This window comes from Phyllostomus discolor, chromosome 4 (genome assembly GCF_004126475.2).
Source record: "Phyllostomus discolor isolate MPI-MPIP mPhyDis1 chromosome 4, mPhyDis1.pri.v3, whole genome shotgun sequence".
Lineage (NCBI taxonomy): Eukaryota > Metazoa > Chordata > Mammalia > Chiroptera > Phyllostomidae > Phyllostomus > Phyllostomus discolor.
Genome location: NC_040906.2, coordinates 83,852,619 through 83,874,442, shown reverse-complemented (window position 1 = coordinate 83,874,442; position 21,824 = coordinate 83,852,619). Strand labels below are relative to the sequence as shown.

The window sequence follows — 21,824 nt, the reverse complement described above, 5'->3', positions numbered from 1 at the left end:
AGTTGTAGCAACATCTTACACAGTCATGACTTTAATTCCCAAAAAGAAATGAACAGTGTTCAACTAAGATGTCATTACCCCAAATATACTCTGGCTCTGCTCTTAAATACCTGGTAATTTCTTAGTCCAGCTGCCAACCTCTCCATTTAATTTGCTTTCATGGTTTAACATTCATCTCAAATGCTGTTTCCTTTATGATTCTTTCTCTTTCCTTAGTCATTACAGTTTCCATCCTCTGGATTCCTAGTGAATTATTTTACAACCTTAATTTTTAACATGTCTTCTATTCTCTGCCTCATTAATATCTCCTTCTTTCTTTTCTTCTTTTCTTTCCTCCCTTTTTCTCTTTTCTCTGCTCATCTCACTCCAAACATGTTCTATTTGGAAATCAGTATTTTGCTGTAGATACAGAGATGAAAGATCACTGACTATGCATTTGAGAGGTTAGTATTAATTCATCATTCATTCAACAGATGTTTATTGAGTACCAAAAGCATGCCGGGTGCTGAAGAAAGAGACATACAAAAAATGTGTAAAGTGATATGTAAGGAAGTGTTACAAGAGGTATACAAAAGGTACAATAGGAGCACAGAAGACAGAATGATTCAGTAGGTGATTAAGAATACCTAAATACAATGATGATGGTGCTAAAACCTGAAACAAGTATGTCTATTTTCCAGACAGACAAGGTAGAATCAAGAAAACATGAGAGAGATCAACCAGGGTCAAAGTAACAGCATATGCAAATCTCAGAGAGAAGTGAAAAAATGCCACGTTTCTGGATCTGCGTGTGATTCAATGTACTTGATGCACAGGGACATTCCAATATGTAACGAAAGCCTTTGGGCTTAGAATTTCGATATTTGACACACTGGAACTTTGCAGGAGATCAACATTAGCTCTTACTTAGTCGGATGACTCATGGTCTACTCTTCTTTCTTTTTCTCACATAGGAATAAACAATTTAACATTAATTTGTATTGATCACAGAGTTCACAAAATTTCTGGACCTTCAGCTGGAGCTGCCACAAAATTTCTGGTGCCATGAGTAGGGATGGGATGAAAACAGGCCCCAAAGGCCCTGAAACAGGGCATCAGGTCCAGGAATTAATTGACTATTTAGAGGGGATCAGCAATTAAATTCCATTTTATTTCAAGCTATGCAATTTAAAACCATTTTAGTGATGCCACAGTCTACTTTTGTGCTGTCTTTGGAGGAGTCAATTGGACTTCTCCTTGATAACTGAGAACTCTTGTGTCCCAGCTCCCTACTGCAGAGAGAGCCTCTCATCTTATGGGAGTGGAAATGTGGACAGAAGAGATGGAGAGCATGAGGCAGACCCTATTCTGACCATAAAAGTTATCCTACAATTAAACATTGGTTTTCTCTCAATAAATAGTTAGTACTATTGATCATTTTGCTTTGATAAAATGTTTTTCACTTCCCTGAAAAGATTCAAATCCAGGGAAAGAAATAGAAAGAATGTGCTCAATACTTGTTGTAGGTATTGAGTATTTTATAGGACATGAGTGCAGTGGCATATATCACTGAAATTAACCAATATCTATTATTTCCTCTTCTGTAGTAGTAGGACTGCAGTGTGTATGACTTAATTTCATGTTTAAGTACTCCAACAATTAGAGATATGGTTACATAGACAGGTTCTCTCTGAAAAAATGTGAGTTGGAAAAAGATGTGCCACTCTGTGGCTCCTTATTTGTGAATCCAGCTCACTTATATTTACTGTAGTTATTGATGTATGAGAAATTTCTATAGCCATTTTATCTTTTGTTTTCTGGTACATCTGTGGCTCCACTGGCTCTTTAATTTTGTGTTTCTGTCTGTTGTTTTTGTTTAGTGGTATTTTTTACTTCTTTCTTCTGTTTCCTCTTTTTCTGTTATATGCCTCAGTTTTGAAATTTTTGGGTGTGGTTATCATTAGGTTTATGAAAAAGAAAGTTTCATATATGCGGTAGTCTTTTGTCTTTTCAATGAATCTAATCTCTATCCTCCTTTACAAATTGAGAACTTTCCCCTCCCCTTTTATGTTTTGTTGTTAAAAATTATCCCTGTTTATGCTGTAAGTTTGCTGATGATCTTTCTTATAGATTTGTGACCTTTTGTTTTGTTTGAAGACAACCAAAGTGTCTTCATAAAACAAACAATAGAAGAGTGAAGGGGGAAGGGTTTTCAAGAACATCTATAAAGAACACATGGACAAAACCAAAGATCCTTGGGGTAGGATCAAGGGTAGCAATTGGGAATGGCTGGGGTGGGGGAGTGGTGGGGGTAAAATGGAGACAACTGTACTTGGACAACAATAACAGAATTAAAAAAAAAGAAGAGTGAGTAAAGAAGTTGTGGTACATATATACAATGGAATATTAATGGAATACTACCCAGCCATAAGAAAAGATGAAACACTGCCATTTGGGAGTATGACATAAATGGATCTTGAAAATATTATGCTAAATGAAATAAATTGGTGATAAAAACTAAGACCCATATTATTTTACTTATATGTGAGGTATAAAACTTAATCTCATATACACAAACAGACAACAGCATGGTGGTTACTGGAGGGAAGGGGTAGGGGCAGTAAAAGGTAAAGGGAGACAAGTATATAGTGATGAAAGATGACTTGATTTTGGGTGGTAGGCACACAATGCAATACGCAGGTCATGTGTCATGGGAATGTACACCTGAAACATATATGATCAAATGAATCAATGCCACTTCAATAAAATTAATTCTTAAAAAAGAAGAAAAAGTTGTGCCACATGCAGGCCATCAGGTCTCTTTTCTGTCTGCTTTCCCTTCCACTTCTTATAGATGCAGTTGACAACAGGGTCCTAGCTGATGGCATAACCACAGAATGGAATGATCCTGGAATCTTGCATCACTATGGATAGGAGCATCTCCCTGCTTGAACACCTGTTTAAACTATAATATGAATGAGAACAAAGTCCAAACTGTTGTGTTTAAACCATTGCACACTGGAACCTATTGATACTGCAGGGTTAGCCTATCTTAATACATAGATCATAATACTTTGTGAAGTAAACAGCATAATTCTCATAATATACTTGAGGAACCTGAGGTCCAGAAGTTTAGAATACCTGGCACTTAGGATTCAACTATAGCTATTTGAGACTACTTAAACAAACAAACAAACAAACAAACAAAGATTTCTATTGTAAAAACCTAGCAAATGAATAAGTAGGAAAGGCAATAGGAGGAGGCATTTGAGGAGTCATATCCACAAGTACATTTTTATCACTCAGCTTTCTCTTCAGCTCCATGTGCACAATTTCCAATCCATACCCACAATTTCTCAAAACTGACATGGAGGTCTAAGAAGAAGACTTTACATTTGCACAAAATCTAAAATTACCCTGAACCTACTCTATTTCCACGTCATCTTTCCATCTCAAGAGGCTTCTTTTTTTAGTGAAGAAAGAAAAGCAAAGTTGTATAAGCTACATAATAGCAATACTATTTTTAAGTGTCAGAAAAAAATCTGTTTGGTGAATTCAATGAGTGAAAGTGTTCCTTCTAAGTGACTTTTATGTTTTTTTTCATGTAACATATTTTGTATTATCAGAATGTCTTTAGCTTATAAACTATCTCATTAGTCACATTTATATACATTACTGCATAAAGAGTATATATAACAATTTGACAGCTGGTGGTATGACATAAGGCTTATGACTTTCTGTAAGGCCATTACTATTTTTGAAATTAAAATTCTCAAACTTTATTTCTCCTTTACTTCCAACAATCTACAACTAGTCTTCTTAGTAATGCTTCAGAATTTTTCCTTCATTTATTCTAATTATTCATATCATATGCATGCATGCATGCTAAGAGTAATGTTGAGGATTAAACAAAAAAAATGACAAGGAATTTACCTCACCACCTGGAAAGAATAAAATAACAAAAGTCTGACTAAAAATAAACAAACAAAAAAGGAGAGTTAATGCTAAAATAAAGGTTTCTTCAAATTCATCATTAGAAATTACATCTCAATTTTGCCCACAGTAAAAACCTTAGTTTATTAATCCCCCTAAAATTAAATAAATGGAATTGTTACTGTTAGCACTCATCAAGAATTATCTATGCCCAGGACTTTCGGCCTAAGATCTTAAATGGATGCACACTCTCTGTCTAGGTGGCAGCCACCAAGGACTCTTTCCCTGTTGAAGATGCTCCCCGAATCACAGCTAATAGGCCAGACACTCAGGGTTGCCATGGGTGCTATAACAAACATTTTGTTCCTTCTACAGAACAATAAATGCATGTTCAAAAATGATGAGAATAGCCTGAAGATACTGTTTGCAGCTGCTCTAAAGACACACCATATCCATGCTAGCTTTCTGTTTACAATTATCCTTTATATTGGGGGTGTAACAGATACACAGATACTGGTGTTTGACAAGTTAAAGGTGTTAACTAAAATAGTGCTGACTGTAATCTTGGCTATGTGAACATTCCCATAACTCCTGTGGTTTAAATGTAAAAGAATTGAATGGAAATGTAAAGGACTGTTTTAATTTTAAAGAAAAATAACCACACCTGAGAATTTTGCAGCATCTAGAGTTCTCCTATAGTTCTCAAACACAAGATATGGAATGATTTGGAGGCTTTATCCTGATTCTCAGGAATCTAACCTGGGAATCAGTATTTTTATTGTTTATTCTATTACAATTGCCCCAATTTCATTTTTTTCCCTTTTGCTCCCATCCACCCAGCCCACCCCTCTCACACAAAGTCAGTTCCCTTACAATTGCCCATGTCCTTGAATCATTCATACATGTTCTTTGATTAGTAGCTTCCCCTTTCTTCCACCATTCCCACTCTCCCTCCTCCCTTCCTACTGCTATGGGTCTGTTCCATGTTTCCATGTTTCTGGTTCTATTTTTTCATTAGTTTATTTTGTTCATTAGATTCCAGTTGTAAGTGAGGTAATATGATATTTGTCTTTCACTGACTGTCTTATTTCACTTAACAAAATAATCTTCAGTTCCATCCATGCTATCACAAAATATAGGATTTTTTTTTTCTTTCTGGTAGGTAGTAGTATCCCATTGTATACATTTAAAGATTTTTAATCCAGTCATTACGGATATGCCCTTGGGATGTTTCCAACACTTAGCTATTGTAAATAGAACTGCTATGAACATATGTTCTTTTGAATTGGTGTTTCTAGATTCTTAGGATATATTCCCAGCTGTGGAATCACTGGGTCATACGGCAACTCCATCTTTAGATTTCTGAGGAAATTCCATAATGTTTTCCTTAGCTGCTGTACCAATCTGTCTTCCCACCAACAGTGCACTAGAGTTCTCTTTTCTCCACATCCTCTCCAGTACTTGTTGTTTATTTATTGATGGTAGCCATTCTGACAAGCGTGATATGACATCTCATTGTCGTTTTAATTTGTATCTCTAATGGCTCCTGATGTTGATGTGCTGATGGGCCATTGCTATGTCCTTTTTTGAAAAGGGTCCATTCATGTCCTTTGCCCATTTTTTAATTGGGTTGTTTGTCTTTTTGGTGTTGAGTCATATGAGTTTTTTACATACTTCAAATATTACACCCTCATCCAATGTATTATTGGCAAATATGTTCTCCAATAGAATTAGTTCTCTTTTCTTTAGCCATGCAGAAACTTTTTAATTTGATGTAGTCCCATTTGTTTGTTTTTTTTTCTTTATTTCCTTTGCCTTAAGAATTATATCAGCAAAAATATTGCTATGTGATATGTCTGAAATAATATTGGCTATGTTTTCTGCTAGGATTTTTATGGTATCACAATTTATATTTAAATCATTTATCCATTTTGATTTATTCTGATGTATGGTGCATGTTGGTGGTCTAGTATCATTTTTTGCATGTACTGGTACAGTTCTCTTAACACCTTTTATTATAGAGGCTAACATCTTTATTGTATGGCTGTATTCCCTTGTCAAATATTAATTGACTACAAAGACATGGGTTTCTGAGATCTCTATTTTGTTCCATTGATCTATGTGTAGTACTTATGTGATTACCACACTGTCTTGATTACAGTGGCCTTGTAATAAAGTTTAATATCAGGTATTGCGATCTTTCCAACTTTGTTCTTTGTTCTCAGGATTGCTGAGGACAAATATTGAAAAAATATTCATTTTTTTGAATATTTGTTATAAATCTGTGAAATATGCCATTTACATTTTAATAAGAATTGCATTGAATATATAGATAGTTTTAGGTAGTATGCACATTTTAATGATGTTAATTATTCTAATCCATTAACAGAGTATATGCTTCCTTTTACTTGTATCTTCCACAACTCTTTTCTTTAGTGTTGTATAGTTTTTCAAGTACAGATATTTTATATCCTTGGTTAAATTTATTCCTGGGTATTTTATTTTCCTTATTGCTATAGAAAATGGGATTTTTCCCTTAGTTTCTCATTCTGATACTTCATTGTTAGTGTACAAGAATGCTATCAGTTTCTGAATATCGACTTTGTATTGCACCAGTTTGCCAAATTCACTTTTTTAGGTAGAGTAGCTTTTTTTGTTTGTTTGTTTTTTGATTTTTGTTTTTTTGTGGAGACTATAGGGTTTTATGCACACTATCATGTCTTCTGTGAATAATGACAGTTTTATTTCCTATTTTTCAATTTGGATGCCTTTTATTTCTTTTTCTTGTCTGATTGCTCTGGCTAGAACTTCCAGTACTATGCTGAAAAAAAGTGGTAAAACTAGGCACCCTTTGTAGTGTGTTGATTTTAAGGAAAATTATTTTAGTCTTTGCCCATTGGGCATGATGTTGGTGGTAGGTTTCTCATATGTGGCCCTTATTATCTTGAGGTATGCTCTCTCTATTTCCCCTTTGCTGAATTTTTTTTTATCATAATGGGAACTGTTTTTTGTCAAATGCTTTTTCAGCATCTATTGATATGATCATGTGATTTTTGTCTTTCATTATGTTTGTGTGATGTGCAATGCTTATTGATTTGTGAATGTTATACTAGCATTGCATCTCTGGTATATATCCCATTTGAACATGGTACATGATCTGTTTAATGTATTGATCCAGATTTCTAAATATTTCCAATATTTTGTTGAGGATTTTAGCATCTATATTCATTAGAGATATTAGCCTGTGATTTTTTGTGTGTTTTTACCTGGTTTTGGAATTAGGATAATACTGAACTTGTACAAAAACTTTTGGAGTATCCCTTGTTCTTGATATTTTTTGGAATAGTTTGAGAAGGGTAGTTAGTTCTTCTATGAGTGTTTGGTAAAATTTACCTGTGAAGCATCCAGTGCCAGGAGTTTTTTGATTACTGTTTCAGTTTTGCTGGTTGTTATTAGTCTTTTTCAGGTTTTCTGCTTCCTCTTGATTCAGTTTTGGGATACTGTATGCTTCCAGAAATTTGTCCATTTTACCTAGGTTGTCCAGTTTCTTACCATGTAGATGTACATAGTAATTTCCTACAATCCATTGTATTTCTGGGGTGTAAATGGTTCATTCTCCTCCTTCATTTCTGATTTTATTTATTTGGGTTTTCTCTCTTTTTCTTGCTGAATCTTGGTAAAGATTTGTCAATTTTGTTTATCTTTTCAAAGAATAATATCCTGGATTCATTGGTTTTTAGATTATTATTATAGTTTCTATATCTTGTAAATCTTCTCTAATCTTGATATTTCCTCTCTTCTACTTGCTCTGGGCTTCTTTTGGTGTTGTTCTTCTAGTTCTTTTAGATGTAAGGCTAGATTATTTATTTGAGATTTTTCTGTCTTCTTTAGGTAGTCCTGTGTTGAAATGAACTACTGTTTCAAAGACGGTTTTCACTGTGTCCCATAGGATTTAGGTTGTTTTGTGTTCATTTTCACTTGTTTCCAGATACTTTTTTATTTCTTTCTTGATCTCATTGTTAGCCCATTCAATATTTAATAACAAGTTATTCAGTCTCCATGTATTTGAATGTTTTCCAGCTTTTTGCTTGAGGTTGGTTTCCAGTTTCAATCCATTGTGATCTGAGAAGATGCCTAATATGATATCAATTTTCTTGAATTTAAGGCTTATTTTGCATGGTTTATCATTAACAATGATCCATGTGTGTCTGAAAAGTATGTATACTTTTCTTCTTTGGAGTGGAATGTTCTGTAAACATCAATCAAGTCCATTTGTTCTTAAGTGTTGTTCAATGCCACAATATTTTCACTGATTCTTTGTTTGGGGGATCTATCCATTGCTGACATTGTAGTGTTAAAATATGCTATGATAACTCTATTGCTGTTGATCTCCTTCTCAAAGTCCTCCAAGATTTTCCTTGTGTATTTAGGTGCTCCTGCGGAGGGTGCATGTATGTTTACAAAGGTTAGATCCTCTTGTTGGACCACTATGTTAAGTATTATGTAGTGATTTTATTTGTCTCCTGTTATGGCCTTAGTTTTGAAATTGATTTTGGCTGATATAACTATTGCTACCTCATCCTTTTTACATGTCCATTTGCTTGGAATGTTTTTTTTTTTTTTTCTCCAACCCTTCACTTTCAGCCTGTGTAGATCTTTTGTTCTGAGGTGGGTCTCTGGTAGGCAGCATATATACAGGTCATGTTTTCTTAACCACTCAGCTACCCTATGGAATTTGATTGTAGCATTAAATCCATTTACATTTAAGATTACTATTGATACATGCTTGTTCACTGCAATATTTCCCTTTGTACATGTCCCACCTCTGTTTCTTCTTTTTAAAGTTGTCACTTTAGCATCACTTGCAGTTTTGTCTTAGTGGACATGTACCATTTTAGACTTCTTTTGTTTGGGAAACTCTTTATTTCACCTTCCATTTTAAATGACAACCTTGTTTCATACAGTGTTCTTGGGTGTAGGTCCTTGATTTTCATTATTTGGAATACCTACTACCAAATCCTTCTGGCTGTAGTGTTTCTGTTGAGAAATCAGCTGATAACCTTATCAGAGATCCTTGTATGTTACTATCTGTTTATCCCATGCTGCTTTTAAGATTCTCTCTTTGTCTTTAAATTTTGCCATTTTAATTATTATATAGTTTGGAGTGAGACTTTTTTGGTTGATCTTGATTGTGACCCTCCTTGCTTCCTGAATGTGCATGACATTTTCCCTCACCAAGTTAGGGAAATTTTCTGTCATTATTATTTTTATCCTTTACTCCTTTTCTTCTCCTTCTGATATTACTGTGGAGTGAATGTTTTTACATTTCATGTTGTCCTGAAGCTCCCTTAATCTATTCTTTGTTTTTTTTGTCTTTTTTGTTGTTGTTGTTGTTCTGTTGCTATAACTGTGTGTTTTCTCCTACTTGTCTTCCAGCTTGCTGATTTGGTCCTTTGTTTCATCCAGTCTGCATTTAATTATTTCTAGTGTAACTTTTATTCCTGTTATTGTGTTCTTCATTTCTTTTTGGTTCTTATTAATAGTTTATATGTATTTTTTTTGTGCTTACAGTTCCCACTAAGTTCTTAGTAGGTCCCATAAAGTTCCTTGCAGTTCTCACTGAGTTCTTTTTTTATTTTAACAGTTAACCAATATTTATTATTTTCCTGTTTTTTTATTGTTCAAGTACAGTTGTCTTTATTTTCCTACCCCACTTCCCGCTACTCCAGCCATCTCTACCTCCCACCCCCGATCCTATCCCCCTTTGGATTTGTCCATGTGTCCTTTATATATGTTTCTTGACAACTCTTGCCCCTTTTCTACCTATTGTCCCCTCCCAACTCCCTTCTGGCTACCATCAGTTTGTTCTTAATTTCAATGTCAATGGTTATATTTTACTTGCTTGTTTGTGTTGTTGATTAGGTTCCACTTACAGATGAGCTCCCTGAGCATCCTTATAACCATTATTTTGAACTCTATGTCTGATAGATTGCTTGCCTCAAATGCATTTAAATCTTTTTCTGGGGATTCCTCCTTTCCTTTCAATTGGGGGTTGTTTCCTTGTTTCCTCATTTTTGGTGACTCTGTTTGCTTCTACATCTCATACTGCTCTTATTTGACTGCCTGTCTTTATAGGTGAACTTCTGTGGTAGGAGTTTTGTGGGACTCAGTGGTGCAGTCTCTGTGGTCACCTGATTTGGATCTAGGGATGTCCTTTATTCAGTTTATGTAGGCCCTCTAGTTGTAGCTTTGTTGATGGCTCATTCATTGGTGGGTTCTCCCTTCAGGGTGACTGACTGATAGTCACCAACCCCACCATATTGTGTATGCTATTATACAGTTGCTGGCAGGAAAGAGCAAAACTAACCAGAAAACCAAACCTACACCAGCAAAAATACCACCCTATCATATCTACAATATCAAGAGTAACTGAGAAAAGACTAATAATGGTTGAAAGAGATTAAAAGTATTATAAGATAGAAATAAAGAATATGGAATGACTAAAGGAGAAAAATATGGTTTTGAGAAGGAAGAGGGAGGAGAAATAAGAAGATTAAGGAATAGAAACAAGGTGAAGAAAGGAAGAAATAGAATTTAAAACATAAATGAAAAAGGGAAGGGCAATGGCAAAATAGAGTAAGAAAAGAAAAGAGTGTAATAATAGGTTTTAAATGAAAATAAAAAAAATAGGAATAAATTTAACTGATAGGAAGAAAATTGAAGAAAAACCACAACAGGTTCAGTAACAATGATAGATGTGCAAAGATTTATAAAGGTAGAAAGAAAATAAGACTATTACATGAAAGAGAAAAGAGAATATGAGATGACTACAGTAAAGAAAAATGATTTTGATAAGGTAGAGGGAGGAGAAATAAGAAGAGTAAGGAATGGAATCCAGGCTAAGAAAAGGAATGTATAAAATTCCAACCTCAAATAAGCAAGGCCAGGAGGAAAGCAAAGAGTTGTAAGACAGAGGGACAGTAACCTATGGGATTTGAAATTAAAAAAAAATAATAATTGTAAACAAATAGGAACACAATTGAAAGAATGCAGCAATAACTACAATACCCATGCCAAACAAGCAACAACTAATAAAGGTTGCAAGAAAATAAGAATATTGTAAGAAAGTAAAAAAGAATGTGAGCTGACTAAAGGAAAGAAAAATGATTTTGAGAAGACAGAAGGAGAAGATATAATAAGAAGAAAGAATAGTAAAAAGGTATAGAAGGGGGAAATTAAAACAAAAATAAGAAAGGGCATAATGTAGGAAAATGAAGTAAGATAAGGGAAGTGTACAATGTGTACAATCTTCTTATCCCTTTGCTGGCAGGGCAGCTATGTTCACGGTCCCTATGTTAAACATACTTTAGCTCCCCTTTTAAAAAGTCTCACCATGGCCCACCCACTGCAGTACCAAGTCTTTGTCTGGTTCTCCACTGACACCACATCTCCAAAAAGCCAAAAGTCTTTCACAGTCACTGTTGTCTGCCACCTGCCTCTGCCTGACCCCAGTGCAGCCTTTGATCCTTTTGGAAGATAGAGTTTCTCTCTCTGTGGCACTCTTCTGGTTGGCATTTGGTGCTGCAGCTATGGATGTGCTTCTTGCCATGAGTGTAGCCTGTATCTCCCCAACTTTCTATATTCTCCCAAGTCACTTCTGACCCAGTTCTGATGTTCCCTGCCCTGGGAGGGGAGGGAGCTAACAAAGCTGTGATTTCTGACTAGTATCTCTGAGGCTGCAGGTGCTATGCATGGAGTATTTCCCCTTCAACCTCTAACATCTCCTTATCACCCATTGTAAAGTGTCTTCTCTACTCCTTGGCTTCCAAACTTCACATCAGCTAAGGTTCCATTGATTGTTCAGGTAATTTGTCAGAAGAAGATCAACCAAGAATTTGAGTTAAGGGTGAGAGCAAGTGAGCTCAGCTTTCACCTACTTTGCCACAATTTTCTCCCCTCTAAGTTTATTTTAAGAGTCAGTTTCAGTTCAACTTAAATGTGCTGTGATTCTGGGGAGTAGAAGCACAGGACTGGTCCTTAGCAAAAAGTACTAAGGGAACCAAAGGAGAAGTATACAGAACAAAATGTGAAGGAGGAGAAAGGAGAGGCTGTGAATCTAGCTTTTCTGGGTGTGGGACTGTAATCTGACATGCTAAGTGATTTAGGAAACAGGATGAAATAGGTTATGAAGTGTCAGATCTAACATTTGACTAATAAGTGATTCATTATTTACATATTTAATCATCCAAATTAATTAAATACTACATGCAGTTTTCAATTATTAAGAACAAAAAAGTAACAATATGAAATTGCTCTGGATTTAAAGATGAACACTCTACAGAAGGCAGATTAGTAATTGCTCAGAGGTGGGAGAAATGGAATTTTGGGGAATAATGGGTAAGTGCTTTCTTTTTGAGGTAATGAAAATATTCTAAAATGGATTGTGATGATGAAAGTACAATTTTGTGAATACACTAAAAGCCATTGCATTGTATACTTTAAACAGTGAGTTGTATGGTGCATGCTTTATATTTTAATAAAGCTGATTTAAAAGAAAGAAAAAGATGGATACTCACTTCAGTTTGATTCCCAACCCTCCCAAACCAACATGGATGGATACTTAATGTCAGAATTACAATTGCCAAGGAAATCTGAAAATTTTTGAATTCAGAAATGCCCATCTTTCCTTTTGCTTGACTTTTCTTTCCATTCCCAGTTAGCCTTTGGCTCCTTCTCACCATCCCCCTTCTACACACCTGTGGGGTGTTCATTTATACACATTATTAGCTGACAGTCTTTGTTCACAGTTTGGAACTACCCTAAGCATGTGGCCAGCATCATCTCATTCATAATCACAGTAGCTCTGCATGACAGGCATATTATTACCCCTATTCCACAGGTGGGGAATCTGAGGCAAGAATAACTGTGTCACTTTTCTAAGATTACACAACTAGGAAGTGATAGAGGAGAGAATTCAAACACAGAAATCTAGGACCCAAGAGCCCAAGATCTTAACCAGTCATCTATGTAGCCTCTGAATAGCAAAGACAGAACACTTCCTTTTTATTCCTTCTTCTTCCTCTTTGAAATTCTCACTAGAATCAAAATTCCCACTTCAATTTTTTTTAGTATCTCACTTGATTCTCATAGCAATCAGCAGTAGTATTTTTAGTTTCCATTCACTAGAGAGGGAAGCAGCCACAAAGAAACAACTAATTTATGAAGGTTATATGGTGAGAAACAGCTCTCTGACCAAGTTGTTCTCATTTCTTGTCCCTAGCTAAATTTTTTCTTTGAAAACAGTGTCTTACACCAGCAGAAAATCTCTCATATGGAACAATCTAAGAAAAGTTTAAAGACAAGAGACCCAGGTATCTCTGCTGAGCCCTTTATACCACAAGGTTTATTCCCAACTTTACATGCAAGGGTAGACTTTAAGTATGAAAGAAAATAACTAGTCAAAATGCAGAAATCTCTTTTCTACACTTATTTTCTCTTCTAACTCAGAAAGGGAAATGAGAATTGATTGATATCACAACATGAAAATGGGCACAAAATATATGTAGGTCTCTGCTAACTGACATTTTACAACTATCATTCATTCAAAAACAGTCCATTTAGCACAAGACCAACAGAAGCTAAAAGTCACAAATAATAAATAGCATTTCCATACCTAATCTGTGAAGCACACAGCCTGGCCATTTTTAAAATCCCTAAAATAAACACTATAGAGAACAAGTTTCCTAGGCATGTGCCTCCCCCAGATTTACACAATGCCCTAAAAGTTATAATCACATTGTCACAAGTGACTGGGTTGTTAGGTTGAATTACAAGCTGCATCTTTAATTATTAAACAGTTGGTGCCTCTGTAAGAAAAGCTTGAAAATTTTCAGGCACAAACTACCTGGCAATGTTAATGAAAGGCTCCCCATAAATATGTAACACTATACAGTATGGGTAAAAGCAGTAACATACACAGGCCTGTTTATAGTGCTCAGGAGGGCTTCTTGCACTTCTGCTCAGAGCATTGTTACCATCCATCTGTAACAGGATCAGTGAACAAGCAAGAACTTGTGAGTTTGGGAAGTTGCTGGCTGGCACACTGGACATTACTTTTCTGCTACTAACCAGGCACAGTAAGATGTGGACATTGCATTCTGGTCCTGGCCAGGGCTCTATACTTCTATCTGCATGTTTGGAAAGTAAGAATTTGACCAAATGCCCTGTGGGTTTCAAAATAAGATAAACCCATAGGAAAACCTGGAGTAGCCCTCCTTGAGGCCAGTTGGCAGGAAATAACAAAGGAGCTCATAAGAGGAGATCAATCTAAATAAGGAAAAAGTCTGAATTTGAATCAGACCCAGATATCATAATTGAGGATGAGTCAAAACAAGAATGGGGGAGTGGCCCTCTGTGTAATTCAGTTTGGATTCCCAGAAGTCAATTATGAGACATAAATTTGAATTGCCCCCAACAAGTCATGTGAAGTCAATGGAGATAAGATAGGAATAAAAGAGGGCCAATCTGTGGTATAATAGGTAGCTAGCCATTCCCAAGGCTGAACTTAATCCTACCAGCATAGATGCACTTTAGGGTTATACCACCAGAGTAGGAGGAAACTAGGGGTTTTATACATCAACACTATCAGGCATTGATTGAAGACTGCAAGAGAACAGGGCAGTATTTAAAGCATACAAAGAAAGCCCTTGGGCAGATAAAGGAAGAAAGAGCTATTGGGGTTGGAAGTAGTTCTGTTGAAGATTTCTTCATGGCTCTACTCAGATTCTCTGTAGAGGATGGCTTTATCCCCCAGGAGTGGGTGGTAGCTGACAATTAGAACTGACTGTCCCCCACTCCAGAGATTTTTCCTTGGCCAAATAGATGCCTTCTCGCCTAGGAAACTAACACCCTCCCTGTTCTTAACTCAGCAAGTTGCTTGGCATTTATGGTGCAATATATGGTTCAGAATTTTCTCTTGGAATTGGAATGGATGTAGATTTTAGCTGAGACCACATTTACTGGTAGTGTCCCCCAATTTCTTCCCTCATGATCTGTCCACAGAGATCACATCCCCACACGTATTTTCAGCAGGGAGTCCAATTTTGACTCAGCTTCTAAGAAGTTGTCCTTACACTAAACTAAAATCTGAGGGATATGGGCACCAATAACCTCGTGATAGTATGCAGACTTAGATACAAACCTATGTGTCTCTATGTTTATAGAAGATAGTTGTACCCTGGCTGGTGTGGCTCAGTGGATTGAACTATGGCCTGCAAACTAAATGGTCACCAGCTGGATTCCCAACCAGGGTACATGCCTGGGTTGCGGACCAGGTCTCCAGTAGGGGGTGCATGAGAGGCAACCACACATTGAAGCTTCTTTCCCACTCTTTCTCCCTCCCTTCCTCTCTGTCTAAAAATAAATAAATAAAATCTTTTAAAAAAGAAAGAGAGTTGTACTATTACTCTGAAAGGTTCTGGTGCTCGTTACTCAGTTTTGCTGTGATGGCCTATGATAAGAATTTTCCCTTATGAAGAATGGAGTCCTTAATACTCTCATGGGTCAAACAAAATATTTGCATATACATTGCACAGGGAAGAAGTTACACAAAAAACAAGGGAGATTATTAGGAGTGCATTTGGGTTTAGATGAATTTAGACTTCAGTCCCAAGGATGACATCTCAAATTTATGCCTGTTGTAGACCAAGGACTGTTCATATACAGGATCCAGCACAAATAATGCTCATTTTTATTACCAAAAATTTTATTACAAAATAACAAGCATGTAATTCTGTAACATAACAATATCACATTCAAGCACACCATATGACATTTTAGGTGAAATATTCAAATTAAAACTATAAATTATTACACTCATATTATTACCTTACCAACCACACTCGAGAAAGCCTTACTTTTGCTGGACCTGTGTACATAAAAGCACCAAGGCATTTTTATAAACTTAAGTGAGAATGTCAAACACATAACACTTGAAAGGACACTAGAATTATACTGTTTAGTACAATAGCCATTAGCTACATGTGCCTATTTAATTTAAAATTAACTTAAATTATATTGAAATTTTAGTCACTCAGTAGTGTTAGTTGTATTTCAATAACCATGTATAATTGGAGGCTACCTTATTATTTAACACAGCTATGGAAAATTTCCAGCCTTGAAGGATTTCTATTGCATAACACTGTTCTAGACTTCTCTTATAAAGTGGCAAAAGTTAAGCTTTATTTTAATTTGGCAAATCAATATAACCTAACTATAACCATCAGCTGCTTAGATCTAGGAGATTTTTTGTGGATGATTTATTCATGTTTTCATGAATATATAATTATTGAATTCCATCCATGAATAAAGCAGTGTAAAAGACTCAGCAAGATAAGACACTGTTCCTATTTTTTAGTTATATAGGAATAAAACAAAACAAAACCTTCTCCCAAGATTCTTAAAGGGAAAGTGGAGAAATGGAATGGAAATCATTTAAAACAGTAAATCTCACTTTTGGCAGTGCAGAGCCCAGGTGGTGTAGATCTGCACAGCCGCTGCAAGCACCAGTGGTGGAAAGAAAAGGGCCACAGAGGTGCTGGCTCCAGAAACAGTGCAGTGGAAGCAGGACTTCCAGAGGCTGAAAATCTCCGCATGGAGCGGGGCCAGCCACCCCATCACCACCCTTGTGTATAGCTGTGAGGCTCTTCTCAATGCCATCTGAGAAAGATGCAGAGAGAAACTTTATCTAAAACTATTAGAAGCTCTGACAGACAGTAGCCAGGTCTGACCGTGAGAGACTCTGTGATTTTTGGGGAGGGAGAGCATGAGGAGAATGGGCCCCTCAGGGCTCGGTGTTGCAACATGTGGACCATGCAGTAACTCTTTTAAAAAGGGAGCAGAGGCAAGACCTGATACTCAGCATGTACCTAGGGCTCGCATGCACATGTACATGGGTTCAGCAGCTCTGCTAACAGATAACTCAGAGGGATAGAGTCACATAGAAGGGTCTATGGGTCCCACCCAGTAAAGCTGATGAGAAGGAGGCTATGTAGAATAGGGAATGCAGGCCTGCTTCTCCTGTGAGAGAGCAGCAGTCTGGGGTCTGGAAGGCCAAAAGTTGAATGCCTGAGATTTGCTGCAGCCAGCCAGCTTCCCTTACGGACAGGTAAGCACAACCCCCATCTGCAGGATTACAGGCTCTGCAGACCAGTGAGGCCAGGTGCAAGAGTATTCTGCTGGGCACATTTCTGCAGGGGAAAGAAGAAAAAGCTCTGAAAGGGCGTTTAACCAGACATTACAAGGTACACTGATCCTCGGGCCCTGATCCACTAAACCCAGTGGAGCATAGAGAATAGAGGCAGTTGAAACAACAGGAGTTCAGGGCCTCACCCAACCTCAGCATCCAGAGAGAGCTGCTGCCTGTATTAAGCAAGGAAGAGCTGCCCCTTTTACACAAATTGGCTATTTACAGGAAATAATCAACAAATTCAACAACCACCATGCATTATTCTAAAGAATTTGGAACAAAGACATGTGGCAAAGGAATGGGGAAAGACTCTCACCATCTTCCCTGAAGACCGAATAGTGGACTCCCCCAGTAGTAACTCAGGGTTCCCACCCATCTGGTCACACTAGAGACCCCCACTGCAGGCAGATAGAAAAGGTACTGACAGTCCTCTCAGGTCATTAAATGGTTCCCAGGGCTGATAGAAACCTAGAGGGGAAGAATAGTGGAGTCCAGCCAAATCTGAAGGAGACAGCCACAGACTGTGGATCACTTGCAGTCTTGAAAAGGCTGCATAGGGCCAGACTGGGACACCATCTCACATTACCAGGGGTGGATCCAGAATAGAAGACAGTGGTAAATGTTGTGTTCTACTAAGACAAATTCCACTGCAGTCTGCTTTATGATTTGCATTATTTTCTCTTCTGTAGAGCTTGTATTAACATTTATTTCTTTTCCTTTATGTTTGTGCCTATTAGGTCACTAGCATTTATACTAGAGTTTTTTTTCAAATCTCATATTTTGCCCCCCCCCCTTTCCTTATTCCATTTTACCTTCTTCCCTCTTCTCCTGATTTTGGTTTTCAATTTTATTTTCTCTCTTGCTATCACTCCTTTCTAATCTGCATTCCTACTATTCCTCTACCCTCCAAATCATTTCTCTTGTCATTAGGCATCTCACATTATATTTCCCATTCTTAAATACTGTTATCCCTCTCCACCTTCATCAGTCTTTGCTAGTGGGTTCTGGATACAATGGTTGTTTTTGCATTTCTTCAATTTTACTTCTAGATCTTCACTACTTTTGTGTTCCAAATCTCAAATTTTACCATTCACCTATCCTACTTCATATTGCTTTCCTCCTGTCCTTTCTTTTTTTATTTTAAATTTTTTCCTGTCTTAGCTTGGTTTTTATTCCTCAGTCATAGTATTCCTTCTACCTCTATCCTCTCAAAATTGCTTCTCTCACCTCTAGACACCCCTTAAGTTTTTTTTTTTTTTTTTATTCCCATCCCACCTATACTGATATTTGCTCGTTTGTTGTTGATATTGCTGTGGTGGATCTTTTTCTGTAATTTGGTTCCTATTTTTTCACTATATATATATATATATATATATATTAAATTTTTATTTAAACCAAATACTATATGCTCACATTCTATTACTCCATTCTGCCTTCTTCCCTCCTTTTTTAATTTATGATATAAATTTCATTTTCTCTCTTTCTTCACCTCGTTTCTATTTCATACTCTTATATTTCTCCTCCCTCTACCCTCTCAAAATCAATTTTCTTTCAGTTAGCCATCTCATATTTGTTTTTCCTTTCTTATAATAGTCATATCCTTTACATATTTATTAATATTCATCCATTGGTTGTTGATAGTGTGGTTGTGGGTGGGGGTTATTTTTGTGTGTGTGGGTTTGTTTCCAGGGCTGTTTGGTTTTCTTCTGACAGCACCTGTACAATAGCATACAGGATGTGGTGGGTGGTGTGACTCTCAGTCAGCCAGCCAGACAGAAAGGCCCACCAAAGGATGACCCAACAACAACCAAAACACAATTATGACCACAGAGCCTACATAAATGGCATCCCAAGAGCACCAAACTCAGGAAATCCAGGAGAAAGCACCACTGAGTGCCACAAGTGTCCTACCACAGAAGTTCACATCATGAAGACAGGGAGTCAAAGCAGATCAGTCTGAGAAACAGAAACAAACAAGAAGAGCCACCTAAAATGGGGAGACAAAGAAAAAAAAAACAATGGAAATGGAAGGAGGAATCACAAGAAATAATGCTAAATAAATTGAGGCAAGCAAACTGTCAGACATTGACTTCAAAATAATGGTTAGAAGGATGCTCAAGGACCTCAGTGAGAACTACAAAGAGCTCCAGGGAAGCTACAAGGAACTTACTGCTAACTATACCAGCATGAAAAAGGACATATAAGCTATCAATAAAAGCCAGGAGTAAATGAATAATATAATATCTGAAATAAAGAACAGAGCAGAAGGAATTAAAAGCAGGCTAAATGAAGCAAAGGATCAAATCAGCCAGCGGGACTGAACAGTAGAAACAAACTCAGATATATCAACAAAATGAAAAGAGACTCAAAAAGAACAAAGAGGGTTTAAGGGATCTGCAGGGCAACATGAAAGGTAATAATATCCATATTATTCAGATACAAAAAGAAGAGGAGGGATAAAAAGCTGTTGGAAAAAGTAGTGACAGGAAACTTCCTTAACTTGATGACAGAAAAAGTCAAACAAGTCCAGGAAGCACAGAGGGACCAAAACAAATGAACCCAAAGCAGCCCACTCCAAATACATCATAATTAAAATGGAAAAAAGTTAAAGACAAAGAGAGAATCTTAAGGGCAGCAAAGAAGAAATAGCTAGTGACCTACATGGAAGCTCTGATACGGGTGTTAGCAGATTTTTCAACATTAACACTACAAGCCAGAAGGGAATGCAAAAAAATATCCCAAGTAACAAATTAAAGGACTGCACCAAGACTATCCTACCCAGCAAGGCTCTCATTTAAAATGGTAGTCAAAATAAGAAGTTACCCAAACAAAAGAAAGAAGTCTAAAAGAATAAACCTCTAACAGGCCAGCATTGCGACACACTGTCAAGGGACTGCTTTAAGAAGAGAGAGAGAGAGAGAGAGAGAGAGAGAGAGAGAGGAAGGGGAGGGGAGAGAAGAGAAGAGAAGGGAAGGGAAGGGAAGGGAAGGGAAGGGAAGGGAAGGGAAGGGAAGGGAAGGGAAGGGAAGGGAAGGGAAGAACACTGGAACAAAGGGGAAAATGGCAATGGATAAGTATGAGTGTAAAGTAAATATATTAAATGTTTCAATTAAAAGAAATATGGTAGATGAATGACAAGAAAATATGACTTGCATATAGGCTGTCTTTCAGCAGAAAACCTGAATAGGTCAATAACCACTATTGAAATTGAAGTAGCAATCAAAACACACCTGGCACAATAAAGTCTTGGACTGGATGGCTTCACAGGTGAATTTTACCAAACTTCTAGGAACAGCTAACTCCTATGCTCCTCAAACTATACCAGAAAATTCAAGAAGAGGGAAGACTCCCATACTCTTTTTATGAGGCCATATTATTCTAACTCTAAAATGAGGTGAAGACACAAGAAAATATATCTACAGACCAATATCACTGATGAACATAGAAGATAAAATCCTCAACAAAATATTAGCAAACCACATCCAGCAATATGTTAAAAAGATCATGCACCATGATCAAGTGGGATTCATCCCAGGGATGCCAGGATGGTATAATATTTGCAATCAGTAAAAGTAATATACTACATAAACAAATGAAAAACAAAATCACATGTTCATATAAATATGTGCTGAAAAAGCATTCAACAAAGTACAGCACCAATTCACTATAGAAACACTCAGCAAAGTGGGAGAGGAGGGAACATACCTCAACATAATAAAGGTCATATACAAGAAACCTATAGTCAACATCTTACTCAATGGGCAAAAACTAAAAGCTCTTTCCCTAAGATCAAGAACAAGACAAGGCTGTCCACTTTTACCACTTTAATTTGACATAGTATTGGAAGCTATAGCCATAGTGATCAGACAAGAAAAAGAAATAAAAGCATCTAAATTGAAAGGGGGGAAGTAAAGGAGGCATTATTTACAAATGACATCATAGTGTATGTAGAAAACCCTTTAAGCTCCATCAATAAACTACTCAATCTAATGAATAAGTCTGGCAAAAAATGGGATACAAAGTCAATCGTCAGGCATCAAAGACATTTTTGTATATCAACAATGAAATATCAAAAACAGAGACTAGGAAAGAATAATGTTTACTATAACAACAAGAAAAATAAAGCACCTAGGAATAAAATTTATAAAGGGCGTAAAAGACCTGTATTCAAAATCTACAGAACACTGAAAAAAGAAATTAAGAAAGATTCAAATAAGTGGAAGACTATACTGTGTTCATGTATTGAATTAATTAATTAACATCATTAAAATGTCCATACTATCCAAACCAATCTATAGTTTCAATGCAATTCTTATTAAAATACCAATGACATATTTCAAAGATTTAGAACAAATATTTCAAAAACTTAAATGGAACCAAAACTGACCCTGAATAGCCTCAGCAATCTTGAGAAAGAAGTAGGACTGGTGCAGCCACTGTGGAAAACAGTATGGAATTTCCTCAAAAAACTAAACATGGAATTGTCTTTGAATCCAGCAATCCCACTGTTGGTATTATACCCTAATAATCCTGAAAGACCAATTCAAAAGACTCATTGTACCTCTATGTTCATAGAAGCATTATTTACAAGAACCAAGTGCTGGAAACCACCTGAGTGCCCATCAGTAAACGGGTGGGTCAAAAAACAGTGGTATATTTACATAAT

The 21,824-nt window shown here is 36.6% G+C and overlaps 1 protein-coding gene and 1 long non-coding RNA gene across 2 annotated transcripts in view; one reads left to right on the top strand and one right to left on the bottom strand.

Moving 5' to 3' along the window:
• CNTNAP5 (contactin associated protein family member 5) overlaps nt 1–21,824 on the bottom strand; it is a 959,167-nt gene that overhangs the window by 684,563 nt on the left and 252,780 nt on the right. The window lies entirely within an intron of this gene.
• Nucleotides 20–20,493, top strand: LOC118500124. Its single transcript, XR_004902654.1, has 3 exons — nt 20–55; nt 19,539–19,541; nt 20,484–20,493. It is a non-coding gene; the product is annotated as an uncharacterized LOC118500124 (long non-coding RNA).